The sequence below is a fragment of the Tupaia chinensis genome, unplaced genomic scaffold (genome assembly GCF_000334495.1).
Source record: "Tupaia chinensis unplaced genomic scaffold, TupChi_1.0 Scaffold141490_1, whole genome shotgun sequence".
NCBI classification, from domain to species: Eukaryota; Metazoa; Chordata; class Mammalia; order Scandentia; family Tupaiidae; genus Tupaia; species Tupaia belangeri.
In genome coordinates this window covers 2,377,169-2,391,405 of record NW_006201352.1, presented here as the reverse complement: position 1 = coordinate 2,391,405, position 14,237 = coordinate 2,377,169, and the positions used below count along the sequence as shown (strand labels likewise).

General features: G+C 38.9%; 1 pseudogene; it reads left to right on the top strand.

Moving 5' to 3' along the window:
- The window catches only part of LOC102484011 (heterogeneous nuclear ribonucleoprotein D-like), a 27,799-nt pseudogene extending 13,892 nt beyond the window's left edge, over window positions 1-13,907 (top strand).
- The last annotated feature ends 330 nt before the right edge of the window (window positions 13,908-14,237 follow it).

Sequence of the window (14,237 nt, the reverse complement as noted above, 5' to 3'; positions counted from 1 at the left end):
GCATCTGAATACTTTTAGGGTCATTGAAATCATTAATTCTTATCGAGCCTACTGCTTTAAGGAAGAAACTTATTTTTATAAAACTGAATTCATAATATTTTTCTCTGGATACACAGAAAAATATAGTAGAGGAGAGATTTTGTCACAGAATGACTAGAAACCACTGTGGAGGCACAAGATATATGAAAAACTAAGATAATATCTCTCCCTTAAGTGAAAAGAACAATCCTTCATTATCCAGATAGTACAGTGGAACTCGTGAAAATATCTGATAGAGAATTCAGAATATTCATAGTGACAAAACTAAATGAGATGCAAGAGCTTAGAAAAAATGAACTCCAGAAGATGGAAAAAAGAGACGAGTTCCAGGAGGTGAGAAAGTTCTTGCATGATCTGAAAAAGGAAATACACACCATAAAAAGGAATCAAATGGAACTGTTAGAGATGAAGGCTGCAATACAGGGAATCAAAACTTCCCTCGAAAGTATGAAAAGCAGATTAAGTCCATACAGAAGATCAAATCTCAGATGTTGAAAGCAAAATCTCTGACCTAAGAAAAAAAAAAAAAACACTGAGAAAATAACCAGAAAAAATGAGAATACTATATGAGAAATACTACACACCATTAAGTGCCTAAACATCTGGATATTGGTATCCCAGAAGGTAAAGAAACTAATAAGGACATTGATAATCTATTCCATGAAATCCTGGAAGAGACCTTTCCAAATCTAGAAAGGCATTCAAATATCCAGACCCAAGAAATACAAAGGATCCCTAGTAGAATCAACACAAGAAGATCTTCTCCATGGCACATCATAGCCAGACTGAACAAAACCACAGAGGCAAGATACTAAAATTGCCAAGAGAGAAAAGGCAGGTTACTTATAAAGGTTATCCCGTCAGTCTAACATCAGATCTCTCATCAGAAACAATGCAAGCAAGGAAAGAATGGAAAAATATAGTCAAAGTGTTAAGTGAAAAACAGTTTCCACCGAGAATACTATACCTGGCAAGATTATCCTGCATATGGGAAGAGAAGCTAAATATTCTCAGGTAAACAAAACCTGAATGAATTTACCAACACCAGATCAGCTATTCAAGAAGTTCTGAAAGGAGTGCTTGCCCAGGAAAGCTAAAGACACACGTATAGAAAACAACCAAGAACGTGACCAACGTAATGCTAGGGACAAAAAATTTCAATAATAACATGGAATATTAACTTCCAGGATTTAAACGCAAAGATTGGACCACAGTAACACTGCAAATTCAACAGAAGAAAGATTGATTGCATAGGCCTGAACTGATGAAATAGAATTTTGTGACTTTGGGGTAAAGCATCACTGTTTTTGTTGTTGTTGTTGTTTTTATTATGCTTTATTTTCCCAATTTAAGGATTTTGCTTTTTTTTTTTTTGAGCTATTGATGGGTTTAGCAATTTGTTAAAATGTTTTTTCTTCTTGTTTATTTAAATGGATACGTAGGCTTTTCTCCCTTCCTGACTCCTCTGGAATTGGAAAATATTTGGGAGTATTTTTATTTGTGGCAGAAGGGTTATTTGCATAAGTTCAATAAAACCTGTTGCCTTGAATCAGAAATTGGAAATGCTCATTACTGGGCAGGGCTTTGACTGGAATGTCATATCTGAAGATTAAACCAGAAAACTGTGGAAGTAAGGTAGGTCTCAAGTAAGCCCACAGAAGCTCTTGGGAAGATGGCCTGGCACCATAAACAGCTCTGCCTGGCAGAGAGGATTAGAGAAGCTATACGAAAGAATTTGTACCATAAAATAACGTGGACTTTTCCAGGCCAGCATTGTAATCAGTAGAGATTGCGAAAGAGCAACCACAACCAGAGGATTATCTTGAGGAAGACTTTGAAGGAAGAAAAAGAGACTGATCTTTGCTAGCAGATGGTATATCATGGAGTACTTGGAAGACAAGACAGGGCTAAATTGAGGTTTATGTGTGAATTGTGTGCTGGGTGTTTGCTTTTCAACAGTTTGAGTAGTTGACATGTAAATATTTTCTCATAAAAATATTTAAAACCGTAGTGTCTCTGTTGTTATAGAGTCACAAACAAAATTATAACAAATATTTTGAACATTATCCTTAAAATTCAGTTTTTTTTTATTGGAGAGATTTTCACTATAGGGCATGTGCGCTCGCCAGCCAGACAGAGACATAGAGACAGAAAGCGAGAAATCATCCCCCAGGAGGGATGGTCACGCTGCAATCCCTTTTCCTCCATTCTCCTCTCGGGATCTTGGGCACGCACGCACACGTGCCCAGCGTGAGTTTTAAGCCACCGGGTCCGGGACGCAAACCGCGGTCGACTACGTGGGAGTCCAGCAACATAGCCGTTACGCTAACTGCTGGTTCCCAGGTTTTTGAAATTTTGAAAGTTGTTTATTAACTGTCAAGAACTATGGAGTTTGAGCAAAAGTTTTTTGATATGTAAAGCAAATGCATGTGGGAAGATGTAAAAATAAATAAATAAATGATTAAGGAAAAAATAGATGAGAGGATTGAAAAAATGTGACTTATGTGCTCTAAGGAGTGCTACTCAGTTATAAAAAACCAATGAGATCCTGACATTCGATACAAAGTGGGCAAATATGAAATACTTAATGCTACGCAAAACAAGCCAGACTATGAAAGACAAACTTTGTATGTCCCCACTCAATAAAAACTGAGTATCTGTGCTTTATAGCAGACCTTGAAAGATTAGGAGGTATAATAGCAGGGAAGGCAACTGTAGATACCAGAGATAGTAAGGGATGGTAATAAGGGTTTTATAATAGGAGGAGGGAGAAAGAGGAACAGAAAAACATACATTTAATTAACACAAAATGAAAAGTTATTTGCTGATGATAATGTACATGGTAATGTCTTTTTGTGACTGATATGCACTGCATCTGTGCTGGGGAAAACTGTGTTGTGAACTGTAAAGATGTACAGTGATTACATGTAAATAATAAATATGTAAATAACGAAAGAAAAGAAAAAAATTATAAACCTCACAGAATGTAACTGCCAGGGCCTTTTGAGTCCCTCTGTGTCCACTCAGACCTACTCCTACCTCTCAGGAGTGTATTTCCTTTTTACTTAATAAACTGCTTTTTCCTTTCATTGTTGGTGTGTTTCATTCAGTTCTTTGTCCAAAATACCAAGAGCCTGTACATCATCACAGAAGCCACCCTATGACATTTCATTTGAAATAATGCAGGCAACCAGTTAGGTATAGCTTAATCTTTACATCATGAGCTAAAGAATGTTGGATGAAAGTTGATAACTCTGGAGCATCAGGATTTATTTACTATAAATTAAAGCATGCCTTTGGGCAATAACCCTGATGAGTGGGGCATAACCAAAGTCTCAGACTCATGTCTTACTCAGGACTTAAAAATGTTAAGTAGACTGGGACCAGCAGTTGGCATAATGGTTATGTCACTGGACTCTTGCATAATTGACTGCAGTTTGAGTCCCAGAGCTAGTAGCTTAAAACTCACACCAGGCACTGGGGCTGGCAGATGGTGTTATAGTTACTTATTATCCATAATATATATGGGACACTGGACTTCTGCATGGCCTGCTGCGGTTTGAGTCCTGGACCTGGTGGCTTGCTTTCTCACATTATCTCTCTTTCTCTCTGTCCCTCTCTGGTCAAATTCAAATAAATAAATGTAAATAAAATAATTCTAAAAAAAAATAAACGTAGGTTAGGCGTGTTTGTGTGCATGCCCAAGACCTCAAGAGGAGAATGGAGAAGGGATTGTGGCATAGCCATCCCCCCACCAGGGGGCGAATTCTCACTTTCTGTCTCTCTGGTGAGTCCATGGGCCCTATAGCAAAAATAGCTCAAAAAAAAAAACCACAATAAAAGTGTAAGTAGACCTTTAATATGTAAATTGACCAGATATATAGCCTGTTGGTTAAGGGAGCTAGATCCCACATGGCCAACTATAGTTCAAATCCTAGCTCTAGTGGCTTTGAAAACACCCTTGGTACATGTATATGCATGTCCAGCATGCTGACAGGAAAGAGAAATACAAGGGAAGAGGTTGCAGTGGGAGGGATCAGCAGTTAGCGTAATGGCTATGTCGCTGGACTCCCATGTAGTCAACCGCGGTTTGAGTCCCGGGCCTGGTGGCTTAAACTCACGCCAGGTGCGTGTGCATGTGTGCCCAAGATCCTGAGAGGAGAATGGAGGAGAAGGGATTGCGGCGTGGCCATCCCCCCTGGGGGGTGATTTCTCGCTTTCTATCTCTTTGTCTCTCTCTGTCTGTCTGGTGAGTGCATGCGCCCTATAGCAAAAACCTCTCCAAAAAAAAAAAAAAAAAAAAAAGAGGTTGCAGTGTGACCATGCCACATTGGGAAGCCCTTTCTCTGTTCCTACCCATGGCTCTCTGGCAAGTGAATGTGCCCTCTGGCAATTAGAAAGAAGAGAATGTATGTCGAATTTTATTAAATATATTTTTTTCTTCATCAGTTGATATAATCAAATGATTTTTCTTTAGCCTGTTGGTATGATGGATTATATTAAGTGATTTTAGAATATTGAACAATTCTTACATTCCCAGAATAAGTCTCACTTGGTCATATTGTTAATTAATTCTATAAATTGTTTCTTTTATTTAACTTTATTTATTTATTTGATGAGGGAGAGAGAAAGCTGTCAGGTCCAAGACTCGAACCATGGTTGGCCATGTAGGAGTCCAGCACCCTTAACCACCACACCACATGCCGACCCTATAATTTTATAAATTGTTGGATTTGATATGATAATATACTGTATAGAATTTTCTCATCTGTGTTTATGATATATGTAAGTCTTTACTATTCCTTTCTCGTATTGTTTTTATCTGGTTTGGGTGTTATGATAATACTGGTGTGGATAGAAATAATCAACTCTGAAGAAAGAATAATTAATGTGGTTTATTTCTAAACACAAATATGAGTATCCAGAGCTGAAGAAAGGCAAATGAACTTTCCCAAGGTGATCAGATACAGGGGTTCATTTTATTTGGTGTTGAGAGTGAGAAACAAGTTTCGGAATTTAGTGAAAAGAGTGTTTTCATTGGTATGATCCAAAAAGGCAAGACGTCTGGAAGCAGGATCTTGTAGTTATAGGTGGGTTTTGCTATTGTTAGGTGGGTGATTTGAAAGGGAGCTCTGTGTTTTGGGAAGGGATCAGCAGAAGAATGTACTTGAACATAGATAAGGAGGCTTAAATAAGTCACAGAAGATACTATGCCAGACACAGGATGTAGGAAAAGTCCCATTATCAAATGGGCAAAAAATGATCTGTTAATCTTAGTGGGTGTGACTCACCCATGGCAAAGATATTATGCCAGGAATAGGAAATAGGATGAGTCCTGTTATCAATGTGCCAAAATGATCTGTTAATATTTGTTGGCGTGACTCACCCCGGGCCCTCTGGAAGGATTTTGGAAAATAGGAAAAAGTAGTCAGTCTTCTGTCCTCACTGGTTTTATAAGAATGAGTTAGGAAGTGTTCTGTTTCTATTTTCAGGAAGAGATTATAGAGAAATTGTATGATATCTTTCTTACATATTTGGTAGATGTCACCAGTAAAATAATCTGTAGTTCGGTACTTTCTTTGTTTGGAAAGTTTTTAAAAATTTTTAAATTTATTTAATAGACATAAACTTATGTAGAATTTATACTTTGAATGGATTTTGATGGTTTGTATCTTTTAAGCAATCAATCCGTTTTATCTGACATATCAAAATTGAACACATAGGTTGTTCACAGTATTTCTTTGTGACACTTTTAGTATCCATGGAATAATAGTAATGTTCTTTCATTTAGTATATTGGTACTTTGTATATTCTCTCTCTTTTCTTTATTAGCCTGGCTGTGTTTGTCAATTGTATTGCTTTTTTCAGAGAACCAGATTTTTCATAACATTTAGTTTTATAACATTTTTTTCTATTTTTTTCTTTATTAAGTCTGCTCTAATTTTTTATCATCTTTTTAAAAATAATTGCTCTAGGATTAAAGGCTCTACTTTCTCTAGTATCCTAAAATTAAGTTTAGATTATTAATTGTAGGTCTTTCTTTTTTTTTCTAACATATGCATTTAATACTATAAGTTTCTCTTTTAGTTTTACTTCCAATAGATGTAAAAACATAGAAACAAAAGGTCAAGAGCATTTTTATTTCCATGGAGTTCCAAATACTTTAACATTTCTGTGCCAACCAGGTTACATAGTGGTTAAGGTAATTGTATCCCACATGAGCAACTGCGGGGTTTGAGTTTTGGACCCGGCAACTTGAAAAACACATTGGGCACATGTGCACGTGTACCCAAAATCTTTTTTTTTTTTTTTCTTTTTGAGAGGTTTTTCGCTATAGGGTGCATGCGCTCGCCAGACAGACAGAGAGAGACATAGAGACAGAAAGCGAGAAATCACCCCCCAGGAGGGATGGCCACGCCACAATCCCTTCTCCTCCATTCTCCTCTCGGGATCTTGGGCACGCACGCACACGCGCCCGGTGTGAGTTTAAGCCACCAGGTCTGGGATGCGAACTGCGGTCGACTACGTGGGAGTCCAGCGACATAGCCATTACACTAACTGCTGGTTCTCGTGTACCCAAAATCTTGAGAGGAGAATAGAGGAAAGGGGATTGCAGCGTGGTCATCCCTTATGGTGGGAGGACTACTTTCTCACTTTTTCTTTCTCTCTCTCTTTTGCACATGTGCCCTGCAACAAATTAAAATTCAGAAAATAAGACTTTTATATTTTTCTTAAAACTTCTTCTTTGCCCCAGTTATTTAGAAATGTTGTTTAATCTCCAAATATTATGAAGTATTCTACTTATTTTTCTGTTACTGATTTCTAGTTTAATTCTATGGTGATCTGAGAGCATATTTTGTATGAATTTTATTTTAAATTTGTTATCTTTTATGGCTCAGAATGTGGACTATCTTGGTGAGTGTTCCAAGCAAACTCGAGAAGAATTGTATATTCTGTAGTTGCTGAACAGAGTACTCTGTAACGGTCTGTTACATCAACGTGACTGATAGCACGGTTCAGGTCAACTGTATCCTTACTGATTTCCTGCCTGCTTCATCTATCAACTACTACAAGAGGGGTGTTTCAGTCTGCAACCATAGAGTGAATTTATTTCTCCTTGCAGTTCTATCATATTTCCGCTCCTATGTGGTGATGAATTGATCCCTCTATCATTGTGAATTTCCCCACTTTATCACTGCTAAATTTCCTTGTTCTGAAGTCAGTTTTGTCGGAAAGTAATATAGCTATCCCAGCTTTTTCTCAATTAGTGTTAGCATGGTGTGTCTTCCTCTATCCCTTTACTTTTGCCCATCTTAGTCTTTATACTTAAAATATGTTTCTTATAGACAACATATTTGAATCATTTTTAAAAATCCCCAATCTGTCTCTTACTGAGGCTTTTAGAACATTTACATTTCAAGTGCTAATTGCTACAGTTGGATTAATATTTACCATGTTTGCAACTGTTTTACATTCATTACACTTTTTTTTTGGAGAGGTTTTTGCTATAGTGCCTGTGTGCTCACTAGAAAGACAGAGAGACAGAGAGACAGAAAGTAAGAAATCACTCCTCAGGGGGATGGCCACAGTGCAATTCCTTCTCCTCCATTCTCTTCTCGGGATCTTGGGCACTCACGCACACGTGCCCAGCATGAATTCAAGCCACCGGGTCCAGTACTCGAACTGGGATCAACTACATGGGAGTCCAGTGACATAGTCAGTACACCAACTGCTGGTCCCCATTCATTACACTTTTTAGAGAGATTTTTGCTATAGGGTACATGTGCTTGCTAGAGAGAAAGAGAGAGAGAGAAAGAGAGAGAGAGACAGAAAGTGAGAAATCACTTCCCATGGAGTGGGGAACACAATCCCTTCTCCTTCACTCCCCTCTTGGAATCTTGGGCACACGTGCACATGCACTAGGCATGAGTTTTAAGCCGCTGGGTCCGAGACTTGAACCATGGTGGACTATATGGGAGTCCAACGATGTAATCATTGCACCATTTGTTGGTCCCTTATGTCCTTTCTAAACATATCATGTATGCTTAAAATTAATGGATATATTTGAGTTTCAAATATATATTTTTAAATAAATCTAAATCCACCTTCAAAGAACACTACACTGCTTCATACGTGGTGCACATATGTTATAGTAGAGAGTATACCCATTTTCTCCCTCCTGTCCCTTGTGGCATTGCTGTTATTCATTTTACCTGTCCATAAGCTATAACCACCCAATGGATTGTTACTATTATCCGCCCGGGGGTCTCACTGGCTGTCGTGCCCCGAGCACTTACTCTATACCAGGCCTGCACTCAGCACTGCTCCTTTCGAATCAGCACACAGCATCCCTGTTAGCTGTGGGTGGAGCGATCCCCGTTTCATAGGTGAGGAAACTGATGCGGAGAGGATCCAAGCAACATTCCTGGGCTCTCCAGTAAGTGACCAGGTCAGGGTTCCGACCAAGTTACCCAACTCGAAGCCCACGCTCCTAACTGCCAAGCTCCCCTTTAGTCTCATTCTCCAAACAGCTGCTGTCCTGAAGTGAGCAAGGCTGAGCTGAAGGTCCCAAGGCTGGAGGGCATCCTGACCCCCACGGACTGCCCCAGGCCCCTTTCCCGGCCACTTTGTGAAATGGGCAACAACTGCACAGGTAGCCGAGGGCCAGGGCTTGGAACTGCTGACTAGGCTGAGGGCAGGCACAGACCCCCAGGTTTTCTTTCTTTTTTGAGAAATTTTTGCTATAGGGTGCATGAGCTCGCCAGAAAGAGAGAGAGAGAGAGACAGAAAGCGAGAAATCACCCCCCAGAGGGGATGGCCATGCCGCCATCCCTTCTCCTCCATTCTCCTCTCAGGATCTTGGGCAGGCACGCACGCATGCACGCACATGTGCCTGGTGTGAGTTTAAGCGACCAGGTCTGGGACTCAAACCACAGTCGACTACATGGGAGTCCAGCAACACAGCCATTACACCATTTCCTGGTCCCACTTTTTTAAAAATTTACTTGTTAGAAGGTGCATGTACTTGCCAGAGACAAAGAGAGGCATAGAGACAGAGCAGATGGGGAAAACACCCCCAATAGGACATAGTCCTGCTGTAATCCCTTCTACATTTCTCTATTCTGTTGATATTTGGTATTTGGGGCACCTGGTATGTTTTTTCAAGCTGCTATTCAACTGTGTTTGGTCATGAGTGACTCAGCTCCTGTAGTCATCAGGCCATGAAGTTAGCCCAGCATTATTTTTAATTTGAATTGATCTTTTAAATCAATTTTAAAAAATTAAAATATTTTAGGTTCACTTATTTCTTCTTTATTGTTCTTTATTTCTTTATGTCTATCTCGATTCCTAATATATGTCATTCTCTTCCCCAAAGCATTTTCTTTTTAACATTTCTTACACAGCAGGTTTGCTGGCAATAAAATTCCTCATTTTCTAATTTGAGAAAGTCTTATTTGTTCACTTTTGATAAAGAATTTTACTGAATATAGAATTCTATGACTTGATCTTCAAAAAGTTTATGTATTATGAACAATGCATGGGTTTCAGGAATTTTTGTGCACCAAAATGTACTTGAATTCCATTTTCCTACAAACTTTCTGAAGTTCCCCTGAAGGCTGATGTTTTTGTTTTGTCTTTTCTTTTAGCACTTAAAATAATTTGGTTTTACTCTTTATTTCTGCATAGTCTCTGATAGGACATCCAATGTAATTCTTCTCTTTCCACAGGTTGATGTCTGTCACCTCTCCATCTGACCCCTCCTCTAGTTTCTTTCCAACTTTCCTCTTTGTCTTTTGTTTTCTTCAGTTTAAATATGATATACCTAGTGTGAGCTATTTCGATTTAACTTGTTTGGTGTTCTGTGAACTTTTTGAACATGTTCTTTGGTAGCTGTCATTAATTTTGGAAAATTCTTTGCCAATATTAATTTAAATGTTTTCCTGCTTCATTCTTCCTCTCTTTTATGTGTGGAATTCCTACTGTGTATATCACATCTTTTGGAATTGCTCACAACTATCTGATATTCTGCTCTATTTTACACTTTTCAAAATCTTTGCGTTTGGGAACCAGCAGTTAGAGTAATGGCTATGTTGCTGGACTTCTATGTAGTCGACCTTGGTTTGTGTCCTGGACCAGGTGACTTAAAACTCACACCGGGCGCGTGTGTGTACGTGCCCAAGATCCCGAGAGGAGAATGGAGGAGAAGGGATTGCGGCGTGACCATCCCTCCTGGGGGGTGATTTCTTGCTTTCTGTCTCTCTGTCTCTCTCTGTCTGTCTGGTGAGTGCACGCGCCCTATAGCAAAAACCTCTCCCCCCAAAAAAACAAACAAACAAACAAACAAACATCTTTGCGTCAATTTATTTACATGTATGTGTAAATGTATATGTATATAGACTACTTACATATCTTTCAGCTCTATAGTTTGCTTTTCTGTTTCATCAGTTTGCTAATGAACTCCTTAAAGGAATTCTTCATTTCGGCTACAGTTAGATGTCTGGCATTTCCAACTCTTTGCATGCTATCCATTGTTCGTATTAAAGCTTTTATGGGCTTATTTATTGAATATGGCCCCAGAAGTTAATGTACTGGGTCTAGATTGTATTGATTGTACTGTAAAGGTATTGAGTGAAAACTTAATTTCTTCATGACGTCCCAGGTTGAGGCCTAATGGGTAGTGATTATCTTGGTTACTGCATCAAAGATATACCAGTATCATGAATAGATTGATGATGTCTTATGAAGCCCAATCAGTTCTAGCTCCCCTGAGAAGGGGTTAGTCCTCATGAGACCTGGTTGCTACGAAAGAAAGATCAGTCAGGCACCCTCTCTCTTCTGCAAGTGCCTGCCATCCTCTGTCTGCCAGTAGTGCTGTAGGCCCAGGACTTTGGACTTTCCAGAATTGTGTATTTTTAAGTAAGTGTCTATCTTCTTTATAAAATCATCCAGGATCAGGGATGTCTGTTAGCCATGCAATAACAGACTAAGACAGCCCTTAACATATTAATCATAGTTATTTTAGATTTCCTGTTTGATATTTCCAAAATCTGTCATGGTTCTGATGTTTGCTTTATTTCTTATTTCTTTAGTATCTGTTTTCTCTTGCCTTGTAGCTTGACGTCTTGAACAGTTGGACAGAAATCTAGGTATGGTGTATCAGGTAAGAAGAACTGAGGTGAAGAGGCCTGTTTTTTGCTAATCTGGTTAGGAGTTGGGCTGTGTTTAATGTTTCCTCTATCTGCAGGTGTAAAAGAATTCGAAACACTCAAGTATCTTTGTTTTCTGTTTTGCCTGTTATATTTTTTTTCTTTCATTTATTTATTTTTACATTTTCCACAAACATTTCCTTTACATAGCAAAAAATTTTAGCTCATACTCCATAATTCTTGACAGTTTACAAACAACTTTCAAAATTTCAAAATACTGAATTTTTGCCTGTTATATTTGGCCTTCCCTAAGGACCCTTCCTTAAGCAGAGTCTGTCTGGTAGCTCTTTCAGCTCTAACGCACTGTTACTATACTGCAGTTCTGTTGGTGTGCTAAGGAAAAGCAGTCTATAAACTTAAGATTAAATCCCAGTCTTTTAGTGGGTCTACATCTCTGGCTTGAGACCTTCATAGGTATTTAATTACCCCTCTCCCTTAAGTGAGTCAGGAAGGACAAAGGGTCTAGGATTAGGAAATCGTCTTCCTTCTGAGTGGGATAAGATTTGTTCAAGTTATCTAACTGTTCAAGGCTTATTTGACAATGGTTGCTTTTCTTTCTTCCTTTTTTTTTTTTTTTTTTTGAAAATCAATACAGATTCTTTTTACCCTAAAAAAAATATCTGGGACCAGCAGATGGTGTAGCAGTTATGTCACTGGACTCCCACAAGGCCAACCGCGGTTTGAGTCCCTAACCTGGTGGTTTGGAACTCATGCTGGGCGCCTATGTGAGCCTGTCCAAGGTCCCATCAGGAAAATGGAGGAGAAAAGATTGTGGGGTGGTTATTCCCAGGGGAGGTAATTTCTCACTTTCCCTCGCACACACATCCTGAGGCAAAAATCTATAAAAAAAAAAAAAAAAAAAGGGAACCGGTAGGTGGCATGGTGATTAAGGCACAGGATTTCTACATAGTCAACCACAATTCAAGTCCTGGATCTGATGGCTTGATTTCTCACTCTCCCTCTCTCTGCTCCAATTCAATAATAATAATAATAATGATAATAAATATTTTTTAAATGGAAGGTATACAATAGAAATTGAGCTATAACGGTTTTCCTTCTTTCTAGAGATATGACATGCATTTTCCCGGTCAGCCTCTTCCTCCGCCATTTGAAATCCAGTTCCATACAACTCTCTGCTGCTGCTGCTACTGCGATGCGAACTGCATGCCAGCACCCCATGCCCACAGTTCGGCAGCCACAGAGGACGTGAAGGAATATTGCAACGTAGAGGAATTTGCGGAGGGATCCAGGATCAATGGCAGCAAGAATCACCAAGGTGACGGTTAAATGTTTATTGGAGTTTTGATCTGGGATACAAGCAAGAAAGCTCTGACTCAACATTTGTCTTGATTTGGGGGAAGACTACACAGTTAAAACAGATCTAGTCACTGGAAGATCAAGAGGATTCGGATTTGTGCTTTTCAAAGATGTTGCTAGTGTTGATAAGGTTTTGGAACTAAAAGTGGATGGCAAGTTGATAGACCCCACAAGGGCCAAAGCTTTCAAAGGGAAAGAACCTCCCACAAAGGTTTTTGTGGGTGGACTGAGCCCAGATACTTCTGAAGAACAATTCAAAGAATACTGCAGAGCCTTTGGAGAGATGGAAAACATTGAAGTTCCCATGGATACAAAAACAAATGAAAGAAGAGGATTTTGTTTTATCACATATACAGACAAAGAACCAGTAAAGAAATTATTAGAAAGCAGATGCCAGTAAAGAAATTACTGAAACAAGTTTCACACTTTCTGGGAAGTGTGAAAGCAAGGTTGCGCAACCCAGAGAGGTACAGAGACATCAGCAACAACAACAAAAAGGAGGAGAAGGCGCTGCAGCTGTGGAAGAGGTGGTACTAGGGGTCCCGGCCGAGGTTAGGGCCAGAACTGGAAACAAGGATTTAATAGCTATGTTTTAAATTATTTTATTTTATTTTATTATCATCATAATCTTCTTTATATTACATTGGATTACATATAACTTTACAGTGTATTACATTGCTTTTTCAAAAGGGAATGCCATGCATGTCAGTCAGTATAGAGACATTAATCTCCCCGCTTCAACATTCAATATCTTTTCTATGTTTTCCCCAGTCATTATTATTATTATTATTCTAATTCTAATTATTTTTTAAAACAATCGCCATTTCTCATTTTGCTTGTAAAAATACTTTGCCCATCATGAAATACTTCTCAGACCAATCCAGTTGAGAATACTATACATGTCATCAAGTTAATAAGCCCTATCTGTTTCTCACTAACGTCCTGCCTCTCTATTGTTCACTTGCTATCTTTCTCTATCCTCTTCTCTTCACTTCCCCTATTCCACACTGTCCTATTCTCATTAAGTACCTTCACTGCTTTTATGTCCTCCAATTTTTTGCTCTCTATCATAGAGTGTGGATAGTCGGTATATATTAAGTGGATACATACAATATCTTTCTTTAAGGATTTAATAACTGTTATGATCAAGGGTATGGAAATTACAATAGTGCCTATGGTGGTGATCAAAACTATAGTGGCCATGGCGGATGTGATCATACTGGGGATAACTATGGGAACTATGGATATGGACAGGGATATGCGGGCCACAGTGGCCAACAGAGTACTTACAGCAAGGCATCTTGAGGGGCTGGCAATCACCAAAACTATTACCAGCCATACTAAAGAAGGACATTGGAGAAAACAGGAGGAGGTGTTAAAGTAACCTATCTTGCAGGACGACATTGAAGACTGTTCTTCTGTCCATCTAAGACGATTATTTTGTAAAAGACTTTATAGTGTACAAGTCATAACTGTGTCCAAGTAATTGGTATATCGCTATCAATTAGTTTTCTTTGTTTTTACTTTGTCCTTTGCTCTCTGTGTTATGACTCAATGTGGATTTTGTGTTCATACACATGATTTCATGTTAAAGCTCAAATAAATGCTTCCTTATGGGGACCAGCAGTTAGCGTAATGGCTAGGTTGCTGGACTTCCCTGCGTAGGAACGTGGG